At 41.9% G+C, this 27,602-nt stretch overlaps 1 long non-coding RNA gene across 1 annotated transcript; it reads left to right on the top strand.

Moving 5' to 3' along the window:
- The first annotated feature begins 226 nt into the window (after positions 1 to 226).
- On the top strand, positions 227 to 19,601 carry LOC137141553 (uncharacterized). The gene is made up of 3 exons (XR_010916665.1): positions 227 to 559; positions 14,100 to 14,157; positions 19,202 to 19,601. It is a non-coding gene; the product is annotated as an uncharacterized lncRNA (long non-coding RNA).
- Positions 19,602 to 27,602: the final 8,001 nt, after the last annotated feature.

A 27,602-nucleotide genomic window follows, 5' to 3' on the forward strand; every position in this document is an offset into this window, starting at 1 on the left:
AGTGAATCCAGCCTTGGGAGGATCACTTCCAATCATTTCCAGCTGAAATAGTGTCCCCTAGTATAAGGGAGATGGCCAGGGAAAGAGGGAGTGGCCAGAACCTCATACGCCCATTTGATCCCCAGCCACCATATCAGACCCTCAGGCCAGTGGCAAAAGGCACAATTTAAAGCACTGTCAGGCTGAAAAGTGGCAAATTTAAAATGGGTAAAAGGCAATACTTCTTCATGCAATGCAAAATTAGCCTTTGGAATTCACTGCCATATGCTAACCTTGAGGCCAAGAGTTTAGCAAGAATCCAGAAAGGATTGAACATTGATATGGTGTAACAGGGTGGCTTGCCCTGGGGCTGGATAGCCAGGTAGCTAAGACAACTTGATTACAGGATAAGCCCCATCTGAGTCAGGAAATTCCCTATAAAGGATTACAGCAGGCTGCAGAAGGGATATAGGGCAACACCTGGTCAGGCAATTGCAATCAGTGAGGCAGACTCCAGCAGAGAAGAACATGACACCTGGGGCATTGAAAGCCAGAACCAGAAACCCGTGACTGTAGTAAGGTAAGGCCTGGGACTGGTCTGCCAAAGCAGGAAAGGCCCCAGGCAAGAAGGCCTGGGAGTAGGGTGACTTGGAGATTGCTGGAAGTGGCTTCAAAAGAAAGGTCTGAGAGGTGGGGTTTCCCTCCAGACCCCTGAGGGAGGAGAAGCTTGGGGGGCTACCTGAGAAGAGAGGAAAACTGAAGGTTTGTGTTTTGAGACTTTGCACTTTATTTTGGCGCTTTATCTGTGTGACTAGACTTGACCCTTGCAAGAAGTCGTGGCCCCACAAGAAAAGCCCTGTGTTGTATTTGTGTGTGGAGCCTGTTGGGGAGAATTTGTTAGCAGGGGACTGAAGACATGACCTCTCACCATGAGGCGTGCTCAGGAGGCAGTCGCCTGGCTACCCAGGGCTAACAAGACTATTCAGATATTAAAGAAACAAAATCAGGCGTTTTGGAAAAGATGCAAACCCACATGGTTCGGGGCATAAGCCAAGCTCTAAATAACAGAAGGGAGGAAGGAACTCTCCCTGAGAAGGGGTTGTCCTATACCAACCAACTGGGGGGGCGGGGGGGGTATCCTGTTCAGTACCTTGTCTCCACACCTTGTGCTGGGTCTGGAGACAGGATACTGAACCATGCACTGTTCTGAAGCAATGTGGCCGATTCCTCTACTCCTGTGCCACGGCAAGTTACGCCAGGGCATCAGCCTTTCCTTGATCCAGCCCAATATAGAGGAGCAGAAAGGCATCTTAAAGCCACCGTGCCATTTTCTCACTTTGTGTTCTACCCTCCTGGGATACAGCTGACCATCTCGACTGCTAGGTGTTTTTGCTGCAAACGGACCTCTGACAGGATGACATTTCAAGGCTTGGCTTCCCAGCACTCTCCTCGTTCTCAAGGGCATTGCCACCAGATGGGTGTTGGTCTGATGCTATTTAGCCATGTAATTAGAGGTGCACTAATGTAGTCTGAAGCAGTCTGACCAATGGCAATCCCCCTGGTTTTTAATTCTAGTGCATGGGATCTGCAGTGGGAGATTGCTGTCAGGGGAGCGGACTGGAGCAAGCAATAGTTCAGTACTTGGTATCATGGGTTTGTGTAGCGTTTGCCCATGCCCACCTTGAGTAGGAAGACAGGGTTGAAACGAGGAAACGGTATATCGACTTTTAATAGCAGATATACTGGTTGAATTAGGGACTTCCTAGTATGGTAATACCTATTTTTAATTTTTCAACCAACGCTCTCAAAGGAGGTCCGTATCATTATCCCTGTTCTACAGACAGGGAAACGGAGGAATGGAAAGGGGAAAGTGACTTGCCCAAGTTCAGCTAACAGGCTAGTAGTAGATCTTGGAACTGAATCACAGTCTCCTGAGTGTGCTGTTCACAAGGCAACACTAACTCCTTCATAGCTTCTTGCTGTTTCTCTTGTAAGATTGCTGTCGCTTTCTGGTTCTATGTCGCTTTCCAAAGCTCTGAGCTCATTCACCATCGGAAAATCAACCTAGCACTACTGCATAAGGGAATGTCTTTAGGGACCTGCTTCTAAATACTTACTGAAAGAAAGCCAAGAAACACTGATAAATTAGAGGGAGTTCAGAGCAGGGCAACACTGAAACATAGAAATTGGAGATGGAAAAGACCTATTTAGGATATTTCCAGACCGTGTTCCTGACAATATTATATATTTAACATTCTTATACATGTATTTTGTCCAGGACAGTTCTAAAACCTTCCAGTGTGTATAGACTATGATCATGTCTCCCTGCAGCCATTGCTTAGCTAATCTATAAATAATTAACTCAATCTTTCCTCATAATTCACTCCCTTCAAATTTCTATTCATTTTCCCACCTCTTTTCTGAATTCCTTCCAATTTATCAGTAGCTTTCTGTTAACCAGTTAGGCTGGCTCATGGGGAAAGACAGAAAGAGATTTAACTTGGCAAAGTGGTGCTTAAGGTTAGGTGTAAATAAATATTATATTCACTGTTCGAGAGAGAGAGATTTGTTTTGTTACTTGCATTTTAACACTTGGTAGGTGCTGCTATGCTACAGTGATGGGGAGCATATAATTACTTACTTAGATCATACATCAGCAGGCATGATAACCAGTATTTCAAGAGCATTAACAACCAGGAGGCAGATTAACTATACAGGGCAGTACATGAGGATAAAACTAGGAATAACGTGACAAAATTGGAATGTAATTGAAAGCTCTTTGAAACAGGTGCTATCACTTTGTACAGCATCTAGCACAATGGTGTCCCAACTTGACTGGCAATGTAAATATTAAATCATCCTTAGAATTAATAAATGGAAAATTCAGTCTGGTGATCAGAACAAACTTCCCAACGGCGAGATGAGATTTTTTGGCAACAGTTGCCCAGAGCAAGTGATGGAAGGTGCATTGCTGGAGACATTAGTGGACGTACCGTTATAAAATATACTGTAAGGAAGAAGTACATACTGACTAAGAGATATTAAAAAATCTCTACCAGCTATAATAGTTGTGAATTTATAATGGTGCTCTCTGACCCCTGGCTAATGTTTCTGAGGATGACTAGAGGGCAAACAAGTTATTCATTAGTGTGGAGGAACAGACTCATATTAGATTTCCTAGCTTTCTGTTACCAAACCACTCTCCTAGAACCATATACAATTTTTTTTTTTTTTTTTTTTTTTAGTTTAAATCCTTTTTCCCCCAATTAAAAATCTCTTTTCAACCAAAACCAACACTTTTTTCCCCCCGGGAGGTGGCGGGTGGGTGGGATAGGGTTAAGAATAGAGAGAACAGAAACTTTTGACCAAAAATCAAAATTGTCATTGAAAATGTTTATTTCTGTCTAAACTTACTCAGTTTTTTTAACTGAAACAAAAATTGTTTTTATTAGAAATATTTTAGGCTTTGTTTCCCACAGAAATATACCCAAGATCATTTTGATGGAATTTTTAAGGTCAGAAGGGATCATTACAATCATCTAGTCTGACCTTCTGCACAACGCAGGACACAGAAACTCACCCACACAGTCCTGTAATAGACCCCTAACCTATGCCTGAGTTATGGAAGTCCTCAAATAATACCTTAAAGACTTTAAGATACAGAGAATCCACCAGCAAGTGACCCATGACCCATGTTGCAGAGGAAGGTGTAAAACTCCAGGGCCTCTGCCAATCTACCCTGGAGGAAAATTCCTCCCCAACCCCAAACATGGTGATAAGCTAACCCCTGAGCATGTGGGTAACACCCACCAGCCAGACCCTGGAAAAAATTCTCTGTACTAACTGAGAACCCACCTCATCTAACATCCCATCACAGACCATTTGACATATTTACCACTAGTAGTCAAAGATCAGTTAATTGTCAAATTAGGCTGTCCCGTCATATCATCCCTTCCGTAAACTTGTCAAGCTCAGTCTTGAAGCCAACTAGGTTTTTTGCCCCCACTGCTTCCTTGGAAGGCTGTTCCAGAACTTCACTCCGCCTCTGATGGTTAGAAACCTTTGTCTAATTTCAAGTCTGAAACTGGCCATCAGGAAGTTATATCCGTTAGTTCTTGTGTCCACATTGGTGCTGGACTTAATTCCTCTTCCTCCCTGGTATTTATCCCATTGTATTTATAGAGAGCAATCATATCTCCCCTCAGACGTCTTTTGGTTAGGCTAAACAGGCCAAGCTCTTTGAGTCTCCTTTCATAAGGCATGTTTTCCATTCCTCAGATCATCCTAGTAACCCTTCTCTGCACTTGTTCCAGTTTGAATTCATCTTTCTTAAACATGGGGGACCAGAACTGCACACAGTATCATTATACAAGGCGCCAGTGAAACTTCATCTGGAATACTAACATATCCCTATCTCTAGTGCAAATACCTTGCCTGATGCATCCTAGAACTGCATGAGCTTTGTGATCAGCCAATATGCCCAGGTCCTTCTCTTCCTCTGTCACTTCCAACTGGTGCGTCCCTAGTTTATAACAATTTTTTGTTATAATTAGTCTCTAAATGAATGACCTTGCACTTTCCACTATTAAATTTCATCTTATTTCTACTCTAGTTTACAAGTTCATCCAGATCTTCTTGTATGATGTCCCGGTCCTTCTCTATATTTGCAATATCTCTCAAATTTGTCATCTGCAAACTTTATTAGCACACTCCCACTTTTTGTGCCAAGGTCAGTAATAAAAAGATTAAATAACATTGGTCCCAAGACTAATTTCTGAGGAACTCCACTAGTAACCTCTTCCAGCCTCACAGGTCACCTTTCAGTATTACCCATTGTAGTCTCCCCTTTAACCAGTTCTTTATCCACCTTTCAGTTTTCATATTAATCCCCATCTTTTCCAATTTAACTAATTCCGCATTTGGAACATATCAAATGCCTTACTGAAATCTGGGTAAATTAGATCCACTGCATTCCACTTGTCTAAGAAATCTGTTATCTCAAAGAAGGAGATCAGTTTGGTCTACAAAAGGTAAATCGTGCCAAAGCCATGTTGTATTTTATCCCGATTATCATTAACCTTGATGTCCTTAACTACTTTCTCTTTCAAAAATTTTTCTAAGACCTTGCATACTACTGAGGTCAAACTAATAGGCCTGTAATTATCTGGATCACATTTTTCACCCTTTCTTAAAATAGGAACTACATTAGCAATTCTCCAGTCATACGGGACAACCCCTGAGTTTACAGATTCATTAAAAATCCTTGCTAATTAACTTGCAATTGCATGTGCTAGTTTCTTCAATATTCTTGGATGGCGATTATCCAGGCCTCCGGATTTAGTCCCATTAAACTGTTGGTGTTTGGCTTCTACCTCAGATGTGGTAATTTCTACCTCCATATCTTCATTCCCATTAGCCACCCTGCCACTATCCCCAAGCTCTTCACTAGCCTCATTTAAAAACTGAGGCAAAGTATTTGTTTAGATATTGGGCCACGCCTAAATTATCCTTAACCTCCATCCCATTCTCAGTGCTTAGTGGTCTCACTACTTTTCTTTGTTTTTTCCAGTTTATATGGCTATAGAACCTTTTACTATTTGATTTTAATTCACTTTGCAAGGTCCAACTCTACTTGGTTTGGCCTCTACTCCAAGAGGTAGCTTTCCTTGCTGACTCCTCCCATTTTCCACTCCTTGTAGGCTTTCTTCTTTCTCTTAATCACCTGTCTGAGATGCTTCCTCATCCAGCTTGATCTACAACTCTTGCCTATGAATTTTTTCCCCTTCCTTGGGATGCAGGTTTCAGATAGTTCCTGCAACTTTTGACTTTGAAGTAATTCCAAGCCTCCTCCACCTTTAGATCCAGGAGTTCTTCAGTCCAGTCCACTTCCCCCACTAATTCCTTCCATTTTTTTGAAGATAGCCTTTTTGAAGTCACAGATCTATTTTTGTTTTTTCCTTCCGTTTACTTTGAATTAAATTAGCTTGTGATCGCTCAAAGCAAGGTTGTCCCCTACAATAAGCTCTTCTATGAGGTCCTCACTACTCACCAATACCAAATCTAAAATGGCATCCCCTTTTGTTGGTTCAGTAACTATTTGGTGAAAGAATCTGTCAGCTATCACATCCAGGAAAAATCTGTGCCCTATTATTACTACCAGCACTTGTCCTTCAGTCTATATCTGGGAAGTTAGGTACTGGGAACTGTGTGATTATGGGAGACTGACACCCAGGAAAATCTGGGCCCATTTTTTGACCAGCTCTATGATTTTCTCTATTATCACAACCAACAGGTTGTGCATAGCAAAAACAATGAAGAGCAGATTTTGTGTGTGTTGGCACAACTCACTAAATAATGGTTTTTAAATTGCCTTTAGACAGGATTTATTTGGTTTAGTACTAAGTTATAAAACTGATTCTCCTGAAGCTTACACTAGGTTCACAGTGGGCAACTCCACTGATGTCAGCAGTTACTTCTGATTTGCCCTGGAGCAACGGAGAGCAGAACCAGATTCCATATTATTATGGGTGGCAGAATCGGGTCCAATTTATGTTGCATAGTTCTGTAATCTGTGAATAGCTGTAATGCGCTGAATCGAGCTACTCTGCTTTGCATTAACTGAGGAATTAGTCCAAAATCTGTCGTCTTTTTGACTAGACTGCTTAAGAGTTTAAGAGACTAGACTGGATGTATTCTTGTTATTAACATGTTTATATTATGGTAGTCTATAAAGGTCACAGCCAGATAGTGCTCAATTATGATACGTGCTGCACAGACATTTAATAAATGGCCTTCCTGGCCCCAAAGAGCTTAGGATCTAAAAAGCAAGACATAACAGATGAAAGAGACAAACAAATGGGCCAAGATGGGATATGGGTCAGACATGGTAACAAAAATAATAGGATGTGCAGCCTCATTGAGTAGCAGTGATCCCCATTATCCTAGTACTTCTGACAAGTTAATCTGTGCGCATCTCACTTGCTGAGACAAACAGAAGGCATTTGAAGTGTAGACCCAGACTTCCCCTTTCAAACAGACAAGTCAGGGAGTCAATGCTGCCATACAAGGCATTTTAGAAACCAGCCAGGTGCCCAAGCCACTACCAATTATTGGGATGGACTGCCTGGTTAACAATACATAGGTTTTTTTTGTTTTGTTTGTTTTAAGTAACATGTCTCTGTAACGTCTGCGTCTGCCCAGTGATTCGTTTGTTTGGTCAGCTATGTAACACTTTTCTTGATTGACATGTCTCTGTAGCTTTTGGTGTATAAGAGGGAGGTAGCGAGTCTAAGTCAGGCAGATCACTTCATGGACACATTGAAAAGATCTCCAGACAGAGACAGAAGGACTGGCCATCTGGAAATCTGACTGATTCACCCAAAGACTGCCTTAGACTTGTGGGATCAAGTTTTGGGATTCTCTAACCACGAACTGAATTTGTATGTACTTAAGACTAATAAGTGGAGACTTGAGGTAAAGGTAATTCCAGTGGGAATTGCTGGAGACCAATAAAGTAAAGCTTTAAGAGCACTTGGTTTTTGACCTGTCTGTGCCAGCCATATAGCAGGCAGAGCTACTGTATTTCCTTTGGTTTATTTCCTGATACCAGTTCAGAGACTAAAAGTTACTGGGTGGCCGAACCTTGGGTAATACTCCTGTGATGTGAACCTTGGAAATCCATGAATGGTTTCTGGATGTGTTACCTAGGGTTTTCAGAACCTAAAGCAGTGGTAACTTGACTATTTTACTCCAGGTGGTTTCAGGAATAAATCAATGGGAACAGTGCTTTTGACTGAAGATTAATACAAGCAAGTGCTCTTATCAAAAGCTACTATTTATTAGATTTAAGCACACACAGACATAAGCAATAGATTATCCCAAATAATTACCTAGAATCTGGGACGGTTTTGAATTTGCGGCAGAACAGCAATGGCCAGTTGCTTCCCTGTCTAGGGAGTAAAGATGCCAGAAAAAAGTCTCTCTTGCGATCACTTGTGAGAACTGCTCCAAACTACTCTATAGTCTAGCATTTTATAACTATAAAAAAACACACAGGAAAAATGATGACCCAACAGAGGTCACTAGCAACTTCAATAAACTATTTATCAAGAAAACATTCCTAACAATTTTAGTCCTAATAAGCTTCTATATCAAAGGCACCCATATTCAAACTCCCATCCACTTATTTTCTTTGAGTCTTAAATTGTTGACTTTTCTTTCCCCTTCTCCCATTCTGATTAGCAGAAACTGAAGTCTCCATCGACCATGCCACCAGAAGCCCTGCTTGTTCAAATTAACCCTTAACTATGTGGTGGTCTCTTATTAATTCTTGGTGGCTAAATGCACACATTATGTTGCAGTGAGCTTGATCGAGTTCGGGAGTAATACCTCCCTCAAACCCAGGCTAACAGATGCATCTCAAATGTGAGTGTGGAATGGACATGATACTGGGGCATTTTGGAAAGGCTCCAGTGTGAATCTTTTTGGGCCCCAGGTGAAATAATAGCATCACTAACTCTTTGACCCTTAAATGTCTAAAACTCAGGAAAATAAAATCCATCCACCAACAGCTATCAAAACTGACGTGGAGCTGGCAATGCCAGGACTGATTGCAGTGCATTGACTCACAGCTCGCGCTCTCATGTTCACCTGTGCTGATGGGTGTAACGTGGCACCTGTCTGCTTGCCACTTAGTAATGCTGCCCCTTCCTCCTGTGGATTAAGGCAGGACTCTGGAATCCACAGATCTGGGCATGAGGCTGAGAGAAAGCCCCATAGTACCACAAAGTCAGGTGTGTGGCATTCCCTGAAGGCAGTAGGGAGCAGGTGGTGTCATTGGCAGGAGCAGGGAGCTGGTCACAAGTACCATGAATTCTTTTGCAAGGGAAGCTTTTGATTTGGTGTGTTTGGGGGTGGGGGTGGGGTCCTTTTGGTAGGATTGGGTGCAGTTCCCATTCAGTCTTGAGCCACAGCTGTTCCTGCCACACCTTGCTCCCCGTACACTAAGCAATGGCAATGCTCAGCAAGGTGTTTTGAAAACCAAGAGAGATGGAGCTGATTAATGTGCCAGTTGCCAATGTCTTATCACCCGATGCCACCAGTGACTTTGCCATCCAAGCAAGCTCTTTAAATTACTCACATTGGATTTCATAGAGAGACTGTCCTTTCAATTTTAACACACTGCCACTACTGGACTGTCCATGAAAGGAGATGGACAGATCTAGAAAAGTATGCAGTAATATACTGCTTTCCTTGAGGAGCACAGGCTCTGCCTAGAAACAATTACAATTACATTGGATTCTTGGAAGTCGGAGATGGCAGCTGGTTATTGACAACTCTGTTTGCTGTGCACAATGTGACAAACTCCCTACACTTTCTCTTCAAGCCTTAAATTAGCTGCTACTCAGCATGCAGTGTCCTACTTCTATCAGACATTTCAGATCTCCACTACATGCTTCATGGAATTTATATAGGCATCATTTAAAAATAAGAGTCCATATTCATGAATTTGTCTGATGGATCTGAAGACTCAAGGCCTGATTCTTCACTAGTTTGCCCCCTGTGGATTCATTTATACCAGCGCAAATCAGAACTGTAGCATTTTTTGCATTCAGTGGGCTCATGTATGTGACTACCAAAGATGCAAGTCAGCAGAAGATCAGGCACTGTTTTTAGATCTTTTGCTTTCAGGGACAAAATATTCCTTGCCTGGGAAAAATCCACATAAGAATGGGGAGAATTTTCCATGATTCATCTCATGATTCCATCAGTGGGGGAGGGGAAAGAATTTCTAATTGTACCGATGTCTCAGTATTGGGGAAATTCTGCAAATCGTAGGCCACTCACAGAGAGTGGGGGGGAGGGGAGGGGGAATATACAAGACTAGTGACTTCCCATCACACTGATACTCAACGGGCTTCTCTCTCTCTCTCTCTCTCTCTCTCTGGAACAACGGTTCCTTTCAGGTGCCTGCACTGTCACTGAGTGAAAGTGTGCCTGTATAAACCTTTTTCAACAAACTTAACCTTCAGTCCCATGACTAAATTCCCATGAGTTTGCAGAAGGACAATGCTGTAGAGAGGGGTGATTCCTCTGGCCCTATCCTAGTCATTTCCCTCTGCAACTCTAGGATTAGGATCAAAGAGGCTTCTGTTGTAGCAGAGAAAATGAGGAAGCATGCAATGGAGTTGCTACATCCCAGTATCCTACCCGGGGGCTGATTTTGCTCCTCACCACGGATGTCTGGAGGACAGAACAAAGGCATACTTATCTTCTAATCATCCAGTGATGAATCTTGTGTTCAGTGGGAGTTGCAAGTATTCAGCGCACACTCAGTACCTCTCAGGATAGGGCCCAATCACAATGTATGCCACATTCTCAGAGAAGGAATGTGTGTGAGAATGCAGTCCAAGAGCTTAAACATTTCTCCTGTTTTCGCAGGAGATTTCTTGCCCTACAGGAGGAATTCTATTGAATCACTTTCCTTTCTACTGCACAGGGGACAATGTTATGATAGTTCCCCAGGTATGCCCAACCTATGGAGATCTCAAAATCCATATCCAAAGTGCTTTCAGTTTGCTGGAATTTAAGCGTGGAATCAGCGAACTTCTGTAGTTTGTATGTCTTCCTCTATGATTCCTGTCATTTTAGGGCACTCAGACTCGGCATACAATTCTCTGCAACCATTTTTCTTTCCTTAGAAACCCTGTATTCTGCTTACATTCAAAGCTGCCTCCATAGCAACCTCTAAAAATATTGTTCACTGCTAAAAATAAGTGTGCTCTCCATGTTTAACACATTATTCTTTGTCACAAACCACACTGTTCCCATAGTGATTAAAGCCAGACTTGTAAACTTTGTCATTTAAATAACTTCCCAGACAACTTCTCTAACAAAATCATCCTTGAAGAGCAGTGGCAGGAACCCTTTCGTTCCGGCAAAGTGTACTTCCCCTATGACACTGAAAGCCTTTGGAAGCAATAGTTTCTATCATTATTCACAATCACAAATCTCAATACCACTCCCATTGAAGTCAATGGTAAATTTCCATTCTTGAAACAAATGGGGAAGAATACAAAACTATATTACATGCTTCAAGTGATATTCCAATTGTGTGGATTACTGCACAGTAAAAAATAACAAGCCCCCTAGACCAATAGGACCAAAGACGGTAAATGTTTCTGAGTACACAGACACAGAATGTGTATTGTGTTGGAAACACCCCCACACGTCTAAACTGTATGAGTAGGGAAGAGCAAATTGATTCAGGGGGAAAAAATATTTTGAATCTCAGGTCAGAGGTTCAAATAAACACCATCCTACCTAACACCCAGCTGTGTTCTGCTCCCAACCACTCTTCTCTTCCTGTTTGTATTTATAGCTGGGTGTTTATGATGGGTATTCATAAAAGCTGTGTCTAGCAAACAGCTAGGATGATAAAGTCAGAGGCTAATAGTAATAAATGGCGATAACACTTTCTACAGACAGCATTTTTTCATCCATACAATACCAGCGTAGGTAAAGCATTATTATAGTGTTGAGGCTTGTCAGGGTCACAGAAGTATCAGATGGATGGAGATAACAGGAAAGCAGTAATTCTGGAAGAGAACTAGGAGTACAAAATAAATGACTTTTCGATGCCATTTGGCCTAGTATTGGCAGCGCTCATAAGTGTCAGGGTATTTAATGTTTTTCTTATAATAACATCTAGCTCTTATATGGCACTCTTCATTGGTAGATTTCAAAGCACTTTACAGAAGGTCAGTCTCGTATCCACCTTTAACAGATGGGGAAACTGAGGCTTAGGGGGAAACTGAGGCTTAGAGGGAGGTGAAAGTGACTTGCTGCAGATGACTCACCAGACAGAATCTAGTTCTCCTGAGTCTTACTCCAGTGCATGGTGTCCACTAGGGTGCACTGCCTCCGTTGTATTAATGTAGCTAGAATAAATGGTACAAACATTTAACATAACCCAGTCCAACTTTACTAAACCCCAGACTTTGTTTAAAACAGTTTAAACAGAGACCTCAGCCTGCTTAGTACCATGGCAAACATACCATGAAACATCCTTTTAGCTTTTTATTAAAGATACAGAAAAGGGCAAACAGGTAAAGCATTTGAAATGTGAAGTATTTAAATAAGGCTTTTATTTGAACATCCCTTGTTCCCCTTCCCTTTAGCTGGCAAGAGTTTTAGAAGGAAAAATCCCCTTGTTTGATAGTCTTAGATGGTATCAAAGCTGTAGCTGCTGCTGTTTAAAGTCCTTTCTTCCCATGGGGTGGGATTCAGCCTGAGCTGCTGATGTCATCTGGGTACTCTTGCCTGATCCGGTTAGAACATTTCTCAATATCAGGATGATGCAGGCCCAGGGTCCCAAGAAGCAGTTGGGGTGGCAGCTGTGGTAGCTTTCATCTTTTCTTTTGGGTGTAGAGTTGTGGGTGGGTTTTGTTGTTGCTCTTTCATATTTCCCCCCAAAAATCTTTCTTTTCAGGACCCAAAAAGGCATGATCGGTGGAATAGCTTACTTCCCCATTATTTTGTCCACCAATTAGGCCTAATATCCAACATACCAATTTTGGCTCATTAACGTCTGGCTCCATCTCCTGTTTTTAAACCAGCATAATTTCAGCACAGTCCTTGAATCATATCAACTTGGCCACTTGGTTAAGACTAATTTAGTTATTCTCTCTCCCCTCTGTACCTTTTCCCATCAACATTTGTTATAGGATATTGCAACATCGTATGAACTTTCACATCTTACAGCTGAGCTCACAATTGGGGTAAACTTGTAGGCCCAGTTGTCACAACACCTCCCCTGCCCCACTCCATCCCGAAGCCATCTGAAACACCTAACCTCTGGGCTAAAAGTCATAAAGGGGGCAGGTCCCAATGCTGCCACCACCAGCAAAAAATACATTTCAGATCATTTGCTTGGCACAAAGGATTTTTTTCAATTTGCTGAAATTTTTTTCCAACTATTGTTTGGTTCAACCGGCATCAAAAATTTTTTCAGTGTTTTTTGGAACTCCCAAAAAACTCCTATTTTGCCTAGCTGTAGAGAGGATGTTGTCATGTTTGAACGCAATCTTCTTTCTCTCCTAATGAAGCATACTCCGTTTAATTGCTTGTTTTAGCTTTGAGCACATGGCAGGTGGCCAGGCCCAAAATGAAGTGGTTTTGTGCCATGAGAGCAAAATTGAAGCTTGCAAAGGATGGGTAGTTACTTGAAGCTGTTGTTGGAACGAACATGAGGTTTCTGGGCACCTTGTCAGCGGAATTCAGGAAGAGATTTGAATTCTGTGCACATGTGCAAACAGAGGGAAAAATAGAATGAAAATGGAAAAATGACAGGCTGAGGCCACCTAAGTAACAACAACAGAAATGTAGATTACAAGAGCATGGGGGGGTCTCTAAATATTTATCAGAACCTGACCCTTGATGCTTTGCCAATCCCTGCTCATGACACAAGATGGCTCATGGTAACATGCAGTGGAGACACTCTGATCAGTTGCATGATGATCTATTTCTGAAAAAAACCCATTCCAAAGAGAGAACCCATTTACACTGGCCTCTTTCATCTATCTTAGAATAGTGAGTCTATATCTTTATAGAATCACCTGTAGCGAAATTTGCAGCTACAACTTTCTTTGAATGGGGCAAGCAAATTAAGGTCTCCTGTTACCTAATTAAACAAAATTCTCTGGAAAAACTCCATCACACTTGTCACTCATAAATGTCAGGAGGATTCACAGAGTCATAGGTTTGAAAGCCATAAGGGATCAATATGATCATCTAATCTGACTTGCTGTATAACACAGGCCATAGAATTTCAAGCACCTGGCTTGGGTTGCCATTTTTTTTCTATCAGGTTGCTTCATTTGCTGCTTTGTTGAAATTTCTGCTTTCCTGAAGCCAGACTACTCATAAGGTTATGATCTCAGCAGATCCCATGAACCAGCCAGCCTCAGCCTAATGAAATTCATTTGTTGAATAGCATTTTCTTTGCCCCCTACTTTCTCGGATACAACTCCCATGAACTCAATGGGATTATTTTCCCATTGACTTCGAAGAGATTTGAATCAGACGAGATGTCAGCTGCAATTTGTGTCTTGTTATTTCAGCTGGAGAAGTGCCATAATGGCCATTACCCAGAAGCTCTGGTGTGCTACCTACTACCAGGTAAATAGCTCTTTATGCAACCTCCCTTTTATTCTGCAGATCATATTCAATTTTCAGAGAGCTCTGCTTCCCTGAAATAGCCTTTCCTATAGTGTAAATGCTATCCCCAAGATTCCATCTTAGCACATTAATCACGATAAAAACAACTGTGGAATTTCCTTTACTATCAATATAGTGAAAGGCAGAACTGGAAAACTAGTTATCCCAGGGTCACTGTGAATTACTCCAGCAGTACCCACACTGGCTGAGAGCACGGAGTTCTATTCTATTCTCTATGGGATCTTATACTGCCCACATCACCGTAGTTATCTGAGCACCTTCCACTAGTACATCAAATAACGGGACTGACCTCCTATGGAAAGGATTTTGGTGCATGGGAAGCTTTCTAGCTGGTTTTGTATTTTCTTTTCTCATTTAACATTTGGATATTATAGTGATTGGGCCTTGACTAAGATATATAGGCATTAAAATGACCCTGACAAGAAAACTAAGACCTTCCCACTTAGAATCCTAGAAGTGTAGGACAAGAAGGGACCTTGATGGGTCATCGAGTCAAGTCCCCTGCACTGAGGCAGGACCAAATATTTTCTAGACCATCCCTGACCGGTGTTTATCTAACCTATTTTTAAAAACCTCCAATGGTGGAGCTTCCACAACCTCCCTAGATAACTTGTTCCAGTGCTGAAAAGCTTTGACCAGCTCTAATTATTATCCCCATTTTACAGATGGGAAAGCAAGCCACATGGACATAAACTCTTACCCCTGATCACACAGGAAGTCTATAGCAGATCTGGGAATTGAACCCAGCTCTCCCATGTCCAAATTCAGCGCTAGCATTCCTTATTTGCATTCCTTAAAACTACGGCTACACTGTAGCTCAATTTATACTGTAATGAGTGAGCACTTGCACACAGTGCAGGAAGTGCATCTCTTCAGATGTTCTTTTCACAACAAAGTGCTGATGACTCCACACCAAGTGGAATGATACTGGTTTTATTCACAGATCTTGTGCAGTTCTTGTCATGAAGCCTAAGTGCTTAATGGAAACAATTCTTCTGTGTGTACTGCTGCTGTATGTTGGCTAGCTCCTGGTGATTATATGGGATCAGAAGGCCTGAACCACACTCATGGTGGGGAAGGTGGGGAACAGGATGTGTGTGAGCACCATCACCCCTAGAGCAGCGGATAAAAGCAATGTCATCAAGTGAGTGTGTAAGACAGGAATTAGTGCTGAAAATTTGTTGTGATTTTTATTGACCAGATTTTTTTGTGCTAATGTTGAAAATTCTTGACCATCTCGAGCAGGAAAACAGGGAAAGTGACTAGGCACAAAGTGTCATCTAATGCACCAAGTAAAGAAACACAAAACAAAGAGGAAAATTCAATTTTTGAGCCAATTGCCTTCTGATAATCATAGAAGATCAGCGTTGGAAGGCACCTCAGGAGGTCATCTAGTCCAACCCCCTGCTCAGTGCAGGACCAACTCCAACTAAATCATCCCAGCCAGGGCTTGGTCAAGTCGCACCTTAGAGGTTTTTAAGGATGGAGATTCCACCACCTCCCTAGGTAACCCATTCCAATGCTTCATCACCCTCCTAGTGACAGTTTTTTCCCCCCAATATCCAACCTAGACCTCCCCCACTGCAACTTGAGACCATTGTTCCTAGTTCTGTCATCTGACACCACTGAGAACAGCCTAGCTCCATCCTCCCTGGAACCCCCCTTCAGGTAGTTAAATGCTGCTATCAAATCCCCCCTCATTCATCTCTTCTGCAAACTAAACATGCCTAGTTCCCTCAGCCTCTCCTCATATGTCACATGCTCCAGCCCCCTAATATTTTTTTTTTGTTGCCCTCCACTGGACTTTCCAATTTTTCCACATCCTTCCTGTAGTGCGGGGGCCCAAACTGGACACAGTACTCCAAATGAGGCCTCACCAGTGCTGAATAGAGGGGGAATAATCACTTCTGTCAATGCTCCTACAAATGCAGCCCAATATGCTGTTAGGCTTCCTGGAAATACGGGCACACTGACTCATATCCAGCTTGTCCACTGTAACCCCCAGGTCCTCTTCTGCAGAACTGCTGTCTAGTCAGTCGTACCACAGTCTGAAGCAGTGCATGGGATTCTTGCATCCTAAGTGCAGGACTCTGCTCATGTCCGTGTTAAACCTCATCAGATTTTTTGGCCCAGTCTTCTAATTTGTCTAAGACACTGGAGGGTAGGGATAGGATACAGAGTGAATCTACTGCTCCCCCCATCTAAGTGTCCACTGCAAACCTGCTGAGGGTGCAATCCACCCCATCCTCCAGATCATTAATGAAGATGTTGAACAAAACCAGCTCCAGCACTGACCCCTGGGGATCTGTACTTGTTACCAGCTACCAACTAGATAACGAGCCTTTGACTACCCATTGAGCCCAATCTAGCCAGCTTCCTATCCTCTTATAATCCATTCATCCAACCCTTACTTCTTTAACTTGCTGATAAGAACACTGTGGGAGACTGTACCAAAAGCTTTGCTAAAGTCAAGTTATATCACGTCGACCACTTTTCCCACATCCACAGTCAGTCACCTCTTCATAGAAGGCAATCAGGTTAGTCAGGCATGACTTACTTTTGATGAATCCATGTGGACTGTTCCTGATCACCTTCATCTTCTCCAAGAGCTTCAAAATGGATTCTTTGAGGACCTGCTCCATGATTTTTCCAGGGACTGAGGTGAGGCTGACAGATCTATAGTTCCTCAGATCCTCCCCCTCCTTCCCTTATTTGAAGATGGACACTATAGTTGCCTTTTTCCATTCATTTGGGACCTTCCCCCAGTCACCACAAGTTTTCAGAGATAATGCCCAATGGCTCTGCAATCACATCAGCCAACTCCCTCATCCCCCTTGGATGTATTGTATCCAGCCCCGGGGACTTCTGTATGTCCAGCCTTTCTAAATAGTCCTGAACCTGTTCTTTCACCACTGAGGGCTGCTCACCACCTCCCTATGCTGTGTGTCCAGTGCAGTAGTCTGGGAGCTGACATTGTCTGTCTGTGAAGACCGAGCTTAAAAAAAGCATTGAGTACCTCAGCTTCCTCCACATCTATCACTAGTTGCCTCCCACATTCCCCATGCCTTCCCTGACCACCTTCTTGTTGTTAACATACCTGTAGAAACCCTTCTTGTTACTCTTCACGTCCCTTGCTAGCTGCAACTCCAATTGTGATTTGGCCTTCCTGATTTCACTCCTGCATGTTGACTAGAAAGGAGTATAAAATACTGCACCATCTGTCCATGCTTCCACTTCTTGTAAGCTTCCTTTTTGTGTTTAAGCTCCCTGAAGACTTCTTTGTTAAGCCAAGTTGGTTGCTTGCCATATTTGCTATTCTTTCTGCACATCAGCATGGTTTGTTCCTGTGCCCTCAATAAGGTTTCTTTAAAATACAGCCAACTCTCTTGGACTCTTCTCCCCCCCCCCTCCCTCCATATTCGCCTCCCAAGAGATCCTGCCCATCAGCTCAATGACTAGGTTGGTGGGGAGTTGTGATTGCTGCTGACTGCCTACAAATTTGGCCACAGCCAGTCTATGCCAAAACACCCTATTCAATTTCTTACCACCTCCTCCCTCCCCCATCTCTCTCTTGCCCTCTGCAACTTGCTTGCTTTTTTTTCATCCACCTGCTGTTGTAACCCATGCCTGCTTGGTGTGGCACTCTGGCCACTTCTAGTGGCACCTAGCCTAGCTAGAGATTGCTACAGCCTTAGCTAAGGGCTAGGGGGCTTCCAGCTTAGTCTTTGAGCCTCTACGGCATAAGCTTCAAAAATCCGTCATTTGATCTTGCCATCCAATGACTGGAACCTGTTGGTGTTGCACGATGTCTTTTCTCTTACCTTATAAATTCTTCATGGAAGGGACTCTTATTTACTATAGGGTTGTACGGCACCTAGCACAATCGAGCCTCAATCTGATTGAGGCCTCTGTGCTATCTCAGTAAAAATAATAATGGAAACGTAGATAAGAAACAGCACAGGCTCCCTTGAAATATTTAGCAGACCCTGTCCTCTGACTCCTTGAATGCTTGCCAATCATTCCTCACAACGCAAGATTGCCAAGGTTAACATGCAGGGTGGGGTGTAATCATCTGTTTAAAAGGATTTAATCCAGCCCCCAGTGTCCCTAGGTTGAAAGCAGTCATACCTGACAACAACAAGCACAGCCTTGCTCTAGTCAACATGCGCTCTCTTTGCTATAACTCTTAAATTGATCACGAACCAGGCTGTGATGCACAGAGAAAATGTTCATGCCATGCCTGGGGACACGATGCTAGGAAGGCTTTGTTTGGCATCTTATAGATTTGCAGAACTGTCGTTCCTCCCGCAGGTAATATTGATATTACCATTTTATACACTTCACTAATGAATGTAGCTGCCGCTTTAATCACCGCTGGATAAATAAGCGAAAAAAATTAGAGGGAGAAAACAGGTGAGTGGAATGCTAATCCTCTCTTAATTAGGTCCCCCCCTTTGGTCTCATGGGGCACATAACTTAAAGTTATGAAGGCCTATACCAGCGTGTGAATAAAATTACCCTATTAGAAAGGTGACTAGATGAATCACTGATTGGCTGTTAGAACAGGAGGAAAATGAATACTTAGGGAGGTTGTTTGCATGTTTTAAATACTGTATGTAGTAGGTCAACTAACCCTGTACAGAAAGACAAGGTGGTTTTATAGATAATATCTGAGATACAGGACACCTGGGTTCCATTCCTGGATTTGCCACAAACTTCCTGTGTGAGTGTACACTGTTAAATAGTCTACAGCTCACAAAAGAGTCATCTGTCTGTATTTAATTAGTGGATAACATTCAGCAGGCCTGAATTTCCATGGAATTATACTGCTCTACAATGGCAATAGTGCAGCCATGAATAGGGATGGTCAAAAGTGGTCGGTCTTGTGTGTGGTTTGTTTTTTTTAAATCGAAACCTAATTTTCTGTCAGTTTTCAGCTAAACACATTTTTTTTAATTTAGATTTTTTTTTTTCCCCATCGAAGAAACAACTGCCTCTGAAGTGAAATTTCCCAAGAGGGGCGGGGGAAGTCCATATTCTGAGTGACTTTAGCAGTGAATCAGCATTCTAATTTACCCATAAGTCTTCAGAGTGCTTTGTAATCATTTGGGATAAAGGTGCTATATAAATGTAAGACAAGACCTCATTAAATCGATATCGTTCTCTACTGTATCTGACCATGATGTAACTGAAGGATAAACTAGGATCGTTCTACTTTAAAACAATAGCTACAGTTCAGTCTGATCTCAAATTTAATTACAATAGCCGAAAGACTGATCTGTGTGCACAGCATATTACAGTCTGGATTCACAGATATTTTCCAGTTTTAAGGTGTATTAATTTTATATTAATCTAATACAAGCAATGAAAATAAAGCTTGTTTATGAAGAAAAATCATTGCATTCTTTTAACATGAATATTCAGAGTAATACTGGAGAATCCTCATGTGGCGGGGTTGAAGAGAAACAGATAATTTATACCCCATTTGGGAGGAATTTACAAGAGAGATTTCAGCCAGTGAAGTGAGTGACCCTGTAAGTGTCAGATTCAATAACTCCATTTGGCTCTTGGACTACAGAAGCCCATGCAAGACCTGATGAATGTGTCGAAGGTAGGGGTGGGAACCGAATGGATGGGGAAGCAGAGCAGTTTAATCTATAGCACAGAGTTGCTGTTGCATATGGCAGCAAGTCAACATTTTAAAAAGGACACAAAGCCTATTTGTGAAGACAATGGGAAGCAAAGATCCACATGAGAACTTAATGGTGAAAGGTAATTCTGTTTTGCAGAAGGTTTCAATGTTTCAAAATTTGATTGCCTTTTGTATTCAGAACTGAAGTATGCATCCTTTGGGCTCGGAAGACCATGGGTATATGCCCTTGAGAGTAGGGGGTGTGTGTTTTTTGTTTATTGGGGGGGGGGGAATGTTCAGTTGGTTGTATGGAAGCCGTGGCGGGGCCTGAAGAGACCCACTCAAGAAAGACCATCTCTGTGACATTTGTCACATTTAAAGGTGGTGTTTTGACCGTTTGGGCTCTGCCTTCTGTGAATTCCTTTTTCCTTTGCTAAGCTGGACTGCTTCCTCTCATGGCTTTGGAGACTTTTTTACTGAGCTATTGTTTCCAAAGGCTGCAGTCCTGAGTGCGATCTTCCCACTTATCCATATTCATGTCCATTTCTTTGAGGTTGCTTGCACACATCCCTGAAAGGCAATTCTGGGCATTGTTTAGGTCTTTTTCCAGATGTCAGCTCACCGTAGAGGATGTCCTTTGGGATGCACCCGTCATTCATTTGGCACACCTGCCCAAGCCAGTGGAGGTGTCTCTGTTTTAAGGAGTGTTTGCATGCTGGGTATGTTTGGTCCACTTGAGCACCTCAGCGTTAGTGACTCTGTCCCACCAGGAGATTCCAAACATTTGAAGACAAAGTATCTGAAAGCTGTGAAGCCTTCTTTCCTGATGGGCATATAAGGTCCATATCTCACTCCTGTACAACAGTGTACTGATACCCACAGTTCTTGGTGTGTTCTGTCAGTTTGTTTTGCCAGACCACCTTGCTCAGATATTCTTGTGGCAGCTTTTCCGATGCTTGTGTTTGATTTCCGATTCAAGTGAAAGGTTGTCTGTGATAGCGGACCCCAGGTATGTGACTTTGTTCACCACTTCAAGTTCATAATCACTGATGTCAATGGAGGGTGCTTCTTCAATGCCTTGGCACCTTATGTTCAATTGAGAACGAACCCCCCCAAATTTCATAATGTTGTGACCTGGAATAGAGGCCTGGATCCAGAGCAGTCCACCTGGTGAGCTGCCTGCCCTAGGCTCAGGGACTCTGGCAGCCCTGAGGTCTGCAATTTGAAGGCAGTCCACCTGCAGGCTGCCCCAGAGTCAGTAGGTAAGCTGGCAGAAAGCCAGGCAAATTCTGACAGAAATCTGCCTGGTAGGAAGGGTTCCTGCATCCCTTCACTGAAATCAAACCCTCTCCATGAAATATTTCGATTTGGACAATTGTCAATTTCCTATGAAATCATGTTTTATTGCCATTTTTCTAACCAGCTCTGCTCCAGGTGGACCCAACTGTAATAGACTGAACAAGAGCTGAGAATAACATAACTTAGAATCATAGAAGTCATCTAGTCCACCCCCTACTCAAAGCAGGACCAACCCCAACTAAATCATCCTAGCCAGGGCTTTGTCAAGCTGCATCTTAAAAACCTCTTGGGATGGAGATTCCACCACCTCCCTAGATAACCCATTCCAGTGCTTCACTAGGTTTCATTAAGAGGATGGTGAGCAAAGTTATCAAAGCAAGGATGGTCTTTGTGGTCAAGGCATAGGCTAGGATGTCAAAGATTTTAGGAGTAATTCACACCTCTGCCACAGATGTCCTGTGTAACCTTGGGCAGTATATGATTTATCCTTATTCATTCAGAAATGTTGTTTTAATTCCTTTATTTTTCTGTTGATTGGTTATAAACAGGTCTCTACAAGCCCCTGAGATTCCAAATCTGACTTCCAGAGGGGTAGCTGTGTTAGTCTGTATACAGCAAAAACGAGAGTGTACCAACTGCACCTGAAGAAGTGAGCTGAGGCTCACAAAAGCTTATGCCTGCTGAAATTAAATGTGTTAGTCTTTAAAGTGCTACAGAACTCTCGTTTCAAATCTGACTTGGTTTCCTTAACTGTGATTGGTCAGATAAGTCACGTGACATTGTTTGCCCCTGATTGGCCTGGCATTCATGCACTTATCAATGCAAATTGTCAAACAAACAAAACCGGAATATGTTTGTTTTCCTAAATACTAGTACATGCAGCTTTTGATTTCCTCCCTCCCCCCCATTATCCATTTCAGAAAACTTGATCACTCAGATATTCAGAGGAATCTAATACAAGAGGGGAGGAAGTAAAGCCTAAATTAACAGATGTAAACATTCAAATGAATGTTAGCAGGAAAGTAACAATGATGGGCTAACCTTACAAAAATATTTTGCAAACTATTCCTCAAACTGGAAATAGGATTCTCTAGTTTTTTCCAAATTCTGGGTACTGTTGTGTGCGCATAAAGAGTTGCCATATTTCACCCCAAAGTTGGGTGCATTTCAGTGGTGGGTGAGGTAAACCCATGTGTGTTGTGAAATGCTTTGAGATGAACTGGGATGAAAGGTTCTCCTGTATCGAAATCTAGGACATTAGTCAAATTGTTAATTACACTGATTCTTCCTTTCATAAGAAATGTGTGACAATTGTATAGTGATCCTGGCAAAGACTTCGAATGCAACCAACCAAATAACCAATCTTTCAATTCAGTGGCTGAACCAACAAAAAATAAACAAAAATTGATTTGGCTTGCCCTCAAAAGGATTTTTTTTTTTTTTTAAAGATTTTTCTGGTGAAACAAAAGTCAAACATTTAGACTCAAAATGTAATGTTTCATTTCATTTTGAGGGGTTTTAACCTTTTTTTAAAAAATAAATAAATAAAATTCCTAATCTAAATGTCTCTGAAACACACAGTCAAAAAGTTTCATTTCAGAAACTGAATAACAAAATCACGCTGACCTTTCAAAAAAATCTATTTTTTGGTAACCAAAATTTTGGAAAAAATAGACCCAAATTTAAATTGTTTAAACCAAAACTGCATTTTTTTTTTAATTTTATTTTTTTTTAAGCCAAAAAATAACATGCATGAGAAATTTTTCATAGCTCTACTTTCTGTTAGTAATTTTGGGTACCTCAATATTTGGATGCTCAATTTGAGACATCCTTGAAGGGGTCTTATTTTTCAGAGTGCAGGCTGCTCAGGACCCTTTAAGATGTCTTACATCAGATACTCTCAAACTGAGGCAGTTGTGTTTTAAAATTCTTGGCCAAGTTGAACTTGCTGGGAGCCAGCATGGCCACCATAAAGTTGAAGGCGGTGTAACATATCACTTGTTCTCTGCCTTTCCATCCATCATTTCTCTAACCATAATCACATTCAAGTATTTTATAGAAACCCTAGTAATGGATCTTTGTTAAAATATGACATTGTACAAGTGTTTATGAGTAGGCTTTTTTGGCATGTTTAAAGTGTCACTTCGTAATAAGGCTATGAAATATTACAGCAATTTTACAGCATATCATTTCTGAAGTCATCTTTCTTTGACACTTTAAACATACTGGTACTGTACAATATAATCAGCTAACACAGTACGTTATGGAGTACATTTTCATCCTGTGTTTTAAGTTGTTTCAATATTTTCCACACGCATTTGCCAAGTATCTCATTCCCCTGAAATAAGACATTTAAAGAAAGAAAACAATAAGACAGCTAGAAATGCAGGAAATCAACAGCAATGATGCTTGTCTTAGGAAAAGTAGTATTTACAATAATACTAGGACACATCCTAGTATTTGCCATGAAATTGCCAGACTGCTAGAGAGGGTGTCATTTTCCAATATGACTCTAGGAAACGTGTTGTAATTCCTTTCTGTTCAGAAACGGTTTCAGGGGACACTTCAAAATAATGTAGCTGGTGGCTTTTGGGAAGCAGTTACTGGTAATAAGGCAATCTACGAGGCCTATTTTCCAAATGGGCTCCCATGTACACCAGGGATTATTTTGCTGGGAAAGGAGATGGATGAGAGAAATAGATGGAAAACATTCCTGCCATATAACAAGTTCTTTACATTTTTTCATAGACCATAGACATCAGCAGGTCAGTAAGTTAGATAGGCAAGCTGTGGATTGTTGCTATTGTATCAACCTGCTGGACATATGGACTAAAATCATCTGATCTGAAACGAGATCTGGATGAGAGACAGGGCTTATCACACCAGGTCCTGATGCCATCTCTCCATTGACACATGTGACTTCCTCCTCTTCAGAGAGAATGGTTTATTGAAAGCATTGACAGCCAGGAACTCCTGAGCGCCAACGCTGGCTCTGACACATTCTCCCTCGGTAACCTGGGGCTAGATTGAAAGATTCCAAAGCTAGGACCCTGGTGATCATCTAGTCTGACTTCCTGTGTGACGTAGGCTACTCATTTAACTTTTCTGCTTCGCTTGATAGAAATAAGAGATGAGGTGGTGGTATTTGGATGAAGGGCAGGGAGTGACAGGACTCTTAATAAATCCTACCTTGTTCTGAAAGATATACATTAAGGTGTGTTCATCCTTGACCTGGCCAGCATATTTGTCTCCATAAACCCCTAATCACAAACAGCATCTCCATCTGTATATTCTTGTCTGGTAAGAATTTGATTACTAATATTTGCAGCTGCATGGTATCTAATTAAGGTTTTGTTATTAATCAGTTTAAATGTGGTAGATGAACCCCCCTATGCACATTGCTCCATGTCCCTTTCCAGGAAATGTATGGGGTCAAATTCTCTTCTGGCATAATTCAATTGAAATCAGTGGGATTAAGCAGCAGATAATTTGGCCCATGATTTCTAAACTGTTCTTGTCCATCCTGCATTTATGGAATTAAATGTTGACACTAACAGACACCAGGTTGTGATTTTATTTTGCTCCGTCCCATATAGGTGGAGAGTAAACTTTCTAATCTGGGAAGTGACAGGTTGCTTTTTTTTCCTGATAGAGACTTCTATCAAATTCATTGCTGCTCAAAATACATCTCCCACTACTTCTGCAGGATGTGCTAAAGCTCACTTTAGGAAAATGTTTCTTTTTGCAATGGTGTGTTCACTTATCCAGTTTTGAATGGTAGATGGACCGAAACTGGAATTTTTATTCGAAACCCCTTCAATTCCAGGTGAAGGATTGGATTTCAGAATCCAAACCACCCTCTATAAATTTCATTCCAGTTTGGATCCAGCTACTGGAAAAGAGCTAGCTTCTGGTTTAGAAGCAGTTGAAATCTCAGAACAGCTATTTTGATTCATAAACTTTCAATTTGGGGAGAAATTGGAAACAATTTGATTTCTCCCCCCATTTTTTCACCAGCTGTAGGTAGCAAGTTAAATGTCTGCTAATTACCAAGTAGTGCTACCTAATGGCATTAAGGTATCCACTGTTAGGATATAGCTTTCAAACCCTTAATAGTAAATTTGTTATAGTTCTTTGCTGACTTTTTTTAAATGGCACCAACTTCATTTAATTAAAATACCATTACATACTCCATGAACTTGCTGGTTTCCAGGGGAATGTCTAACAACTTCTAGTTAAAGTCTTGCCTGGACGTCTATCAGGTTTTACTTCTTCTGGACATTGCTTCCTCTCTGACATGGGATTTAGGATCATAAAACAAGATGATTAATTGTATTAGATCTGAAGTACAAAAGTTGTATACTCCTCTTCAAGGCTAATGTTTTTGGAGTAGCTAGATACTAGAGCAGACGTGATCAATTAGCACAGTATCCAATTCAGTAGCTGATACTATGAACAACCCTTTAATGGCTAAAAGGGCTCCGCAATCTTTGAATGGAAGGTGATAATGGGCATGATCTATATTATCTCAGCCAGAACTCCAGTTCTTTTGAAGGTTGCCCATCACTAGTTTCAATATCGAATTGTAGCAGTAGTGAAATATCCTTTGTATTATACTATGAAATGCTGCATTGTTGGAATCTGAAATATATATATATATATATATTCCCGACGTGTGACATTGCTAATGGCCCAAGATAACTTCAGACATAATTTTCCTACTGTGCGCCACTATGGTGGTTTAAACAAGTTGCTTCATTCCCTTCTTCCTTCACTTGAACTGAGGGCAGGCCCTCTGACTTCAGCATGGACAACAGTGGAATTAAAGACTGGCATTAAGTTCTTTGGACTCGTAAACTCTGGTTTAAAAACTGTTGAGTGTAAATGCTTTATTCCACAGTAAGGACACGTTTCCTTTGCCCCTCAGTTTATACTATGGTGGGCACTGCTCTTCACACCCCAAAGTGCTATGCTCTATTTCCCCCGTGTGGATGCTGTGGGAACTAAAAGGTTCCTGATGTGCATTAGTGTAGTCCTGTTTGAAAAGGATGTTGACGGAAACTAGAAACTTGTTAGTTGCACTTGCAGAGTCCACACAGGGGAGAGACAGCACAACACTTTCGTGCACACTGCTATTCACATCCAGTAGCCTGAACTGCTGGCCAATGTAGACCTGACTTATGGCTGCTCATGCAAAATGAACTACTTTAATCTGTGTGCAAGAGTCAGAGGGATAACAGCTCTTGTTTCCTACGAAGATTTTCATCTCTGCTCATCCATCCCCCAAAATCCTGGCCTCCAGCTATGCCAAGGGTTTCTATGCAAGGTTACTGATTCTGAGAATCATGAAGGGAACCAGATATCTGCCAGAGACTACCAACACCAGGGAAGCTTGTTGTGCAGTACTGCCAGCCTGGCTGGCTCAAGAGATCCCAAGCTTACTTGGAGTGGATCCCGGTGACCTAAGAGCTCTCAGAGCCAATTGGCAAGAGGGTTACACAAATATCTTTATCCTGGTGTGTACGTTCCGGTTCACCAAAGAATATCATGTGAGATCTTAAGTGCAAACCAGGGTCATACTGGTCATTGATATCATTGTGAAATGTATGCACAGATACCATGTAAGGAATTCTGTATGCATTTGGAAAATATGTTCCTAAAGTCTATATCCAGGCAGAGTTGACACCAATTTTCTGCCAGACAAAAGATGTGTTCACCTGTCTCTGTCAGCATGTAAATTAAGCATCGTAAGCCACTGGAATGGAAGCCTCATTTATATACATAATCCAAGAGTTCTGAGAGGTTGTTCTGACTCTGCCTACAAACAAACTCAGGGGATATAAGGAGAAACCAAGGAAGACAACCCTTTATCCCGTACCTAAGAAGTAATAGGGCAGTGCAGTTACATTCATGAAAATGGGATCACAGCCAGCCTTGGTTGAAACATTGTAAAGGACATTTGGGTGAGAGACACTTCCTCAGAGAGAGGGTAAGCCTGTTTAAGGAAGTTTGAAATCGTGTTATGAGTTTGGATTAAGTGTAACCCTTTTGGTTCCATTACCCTTTCCCACCCTCTTTTGAATTTTGACCCTTGGATACTAAACCTGTTGTGGTTTTCATCATGACTATATCTCGTTGCTGCAGTATCAGACCAAGGAGTGGATCCTGAGTTGAATCATTCAAGGTGGTGTGTACACTGGTCCCTTGGGGACAGTAGACCTGGTACTACTGTGAGTGGTCAGCGGATAAGGGGCTGGACACTACAGGGGAATGCTTCAAAGGGGCTCTGTGATGGGGGTGCGCTGTTTACCTGCAAGGCAAAATAAGGGCTGGCATAGCCCCAGGAGGTTGTTTGGGTGGTGAACAAGCTGGTGGGGCCAGGGAGTTGACACCCAGTTCATCTCCTCTTCTAGGGGCTTAACAAGGTGACTCAATCCTGGGTACCCCAAGAACC

This window comes from Emydura macquarii, unplaced genomic scaffold (assembly GCF_026122565.2).
Source record: "Emydura macquarii macquarii isolate MOO-44397 ecotype Brisbane River unplaced genomic scaffold, CSIRO-AGI_Emac_v2 contig_3080, whole genome shotgun sequence".
NCBI classification, from domain to species: Eukaryota; Metazoa; Chordata; order Testudines; family Chelidae; genus Emydura; species Emydura macquarii.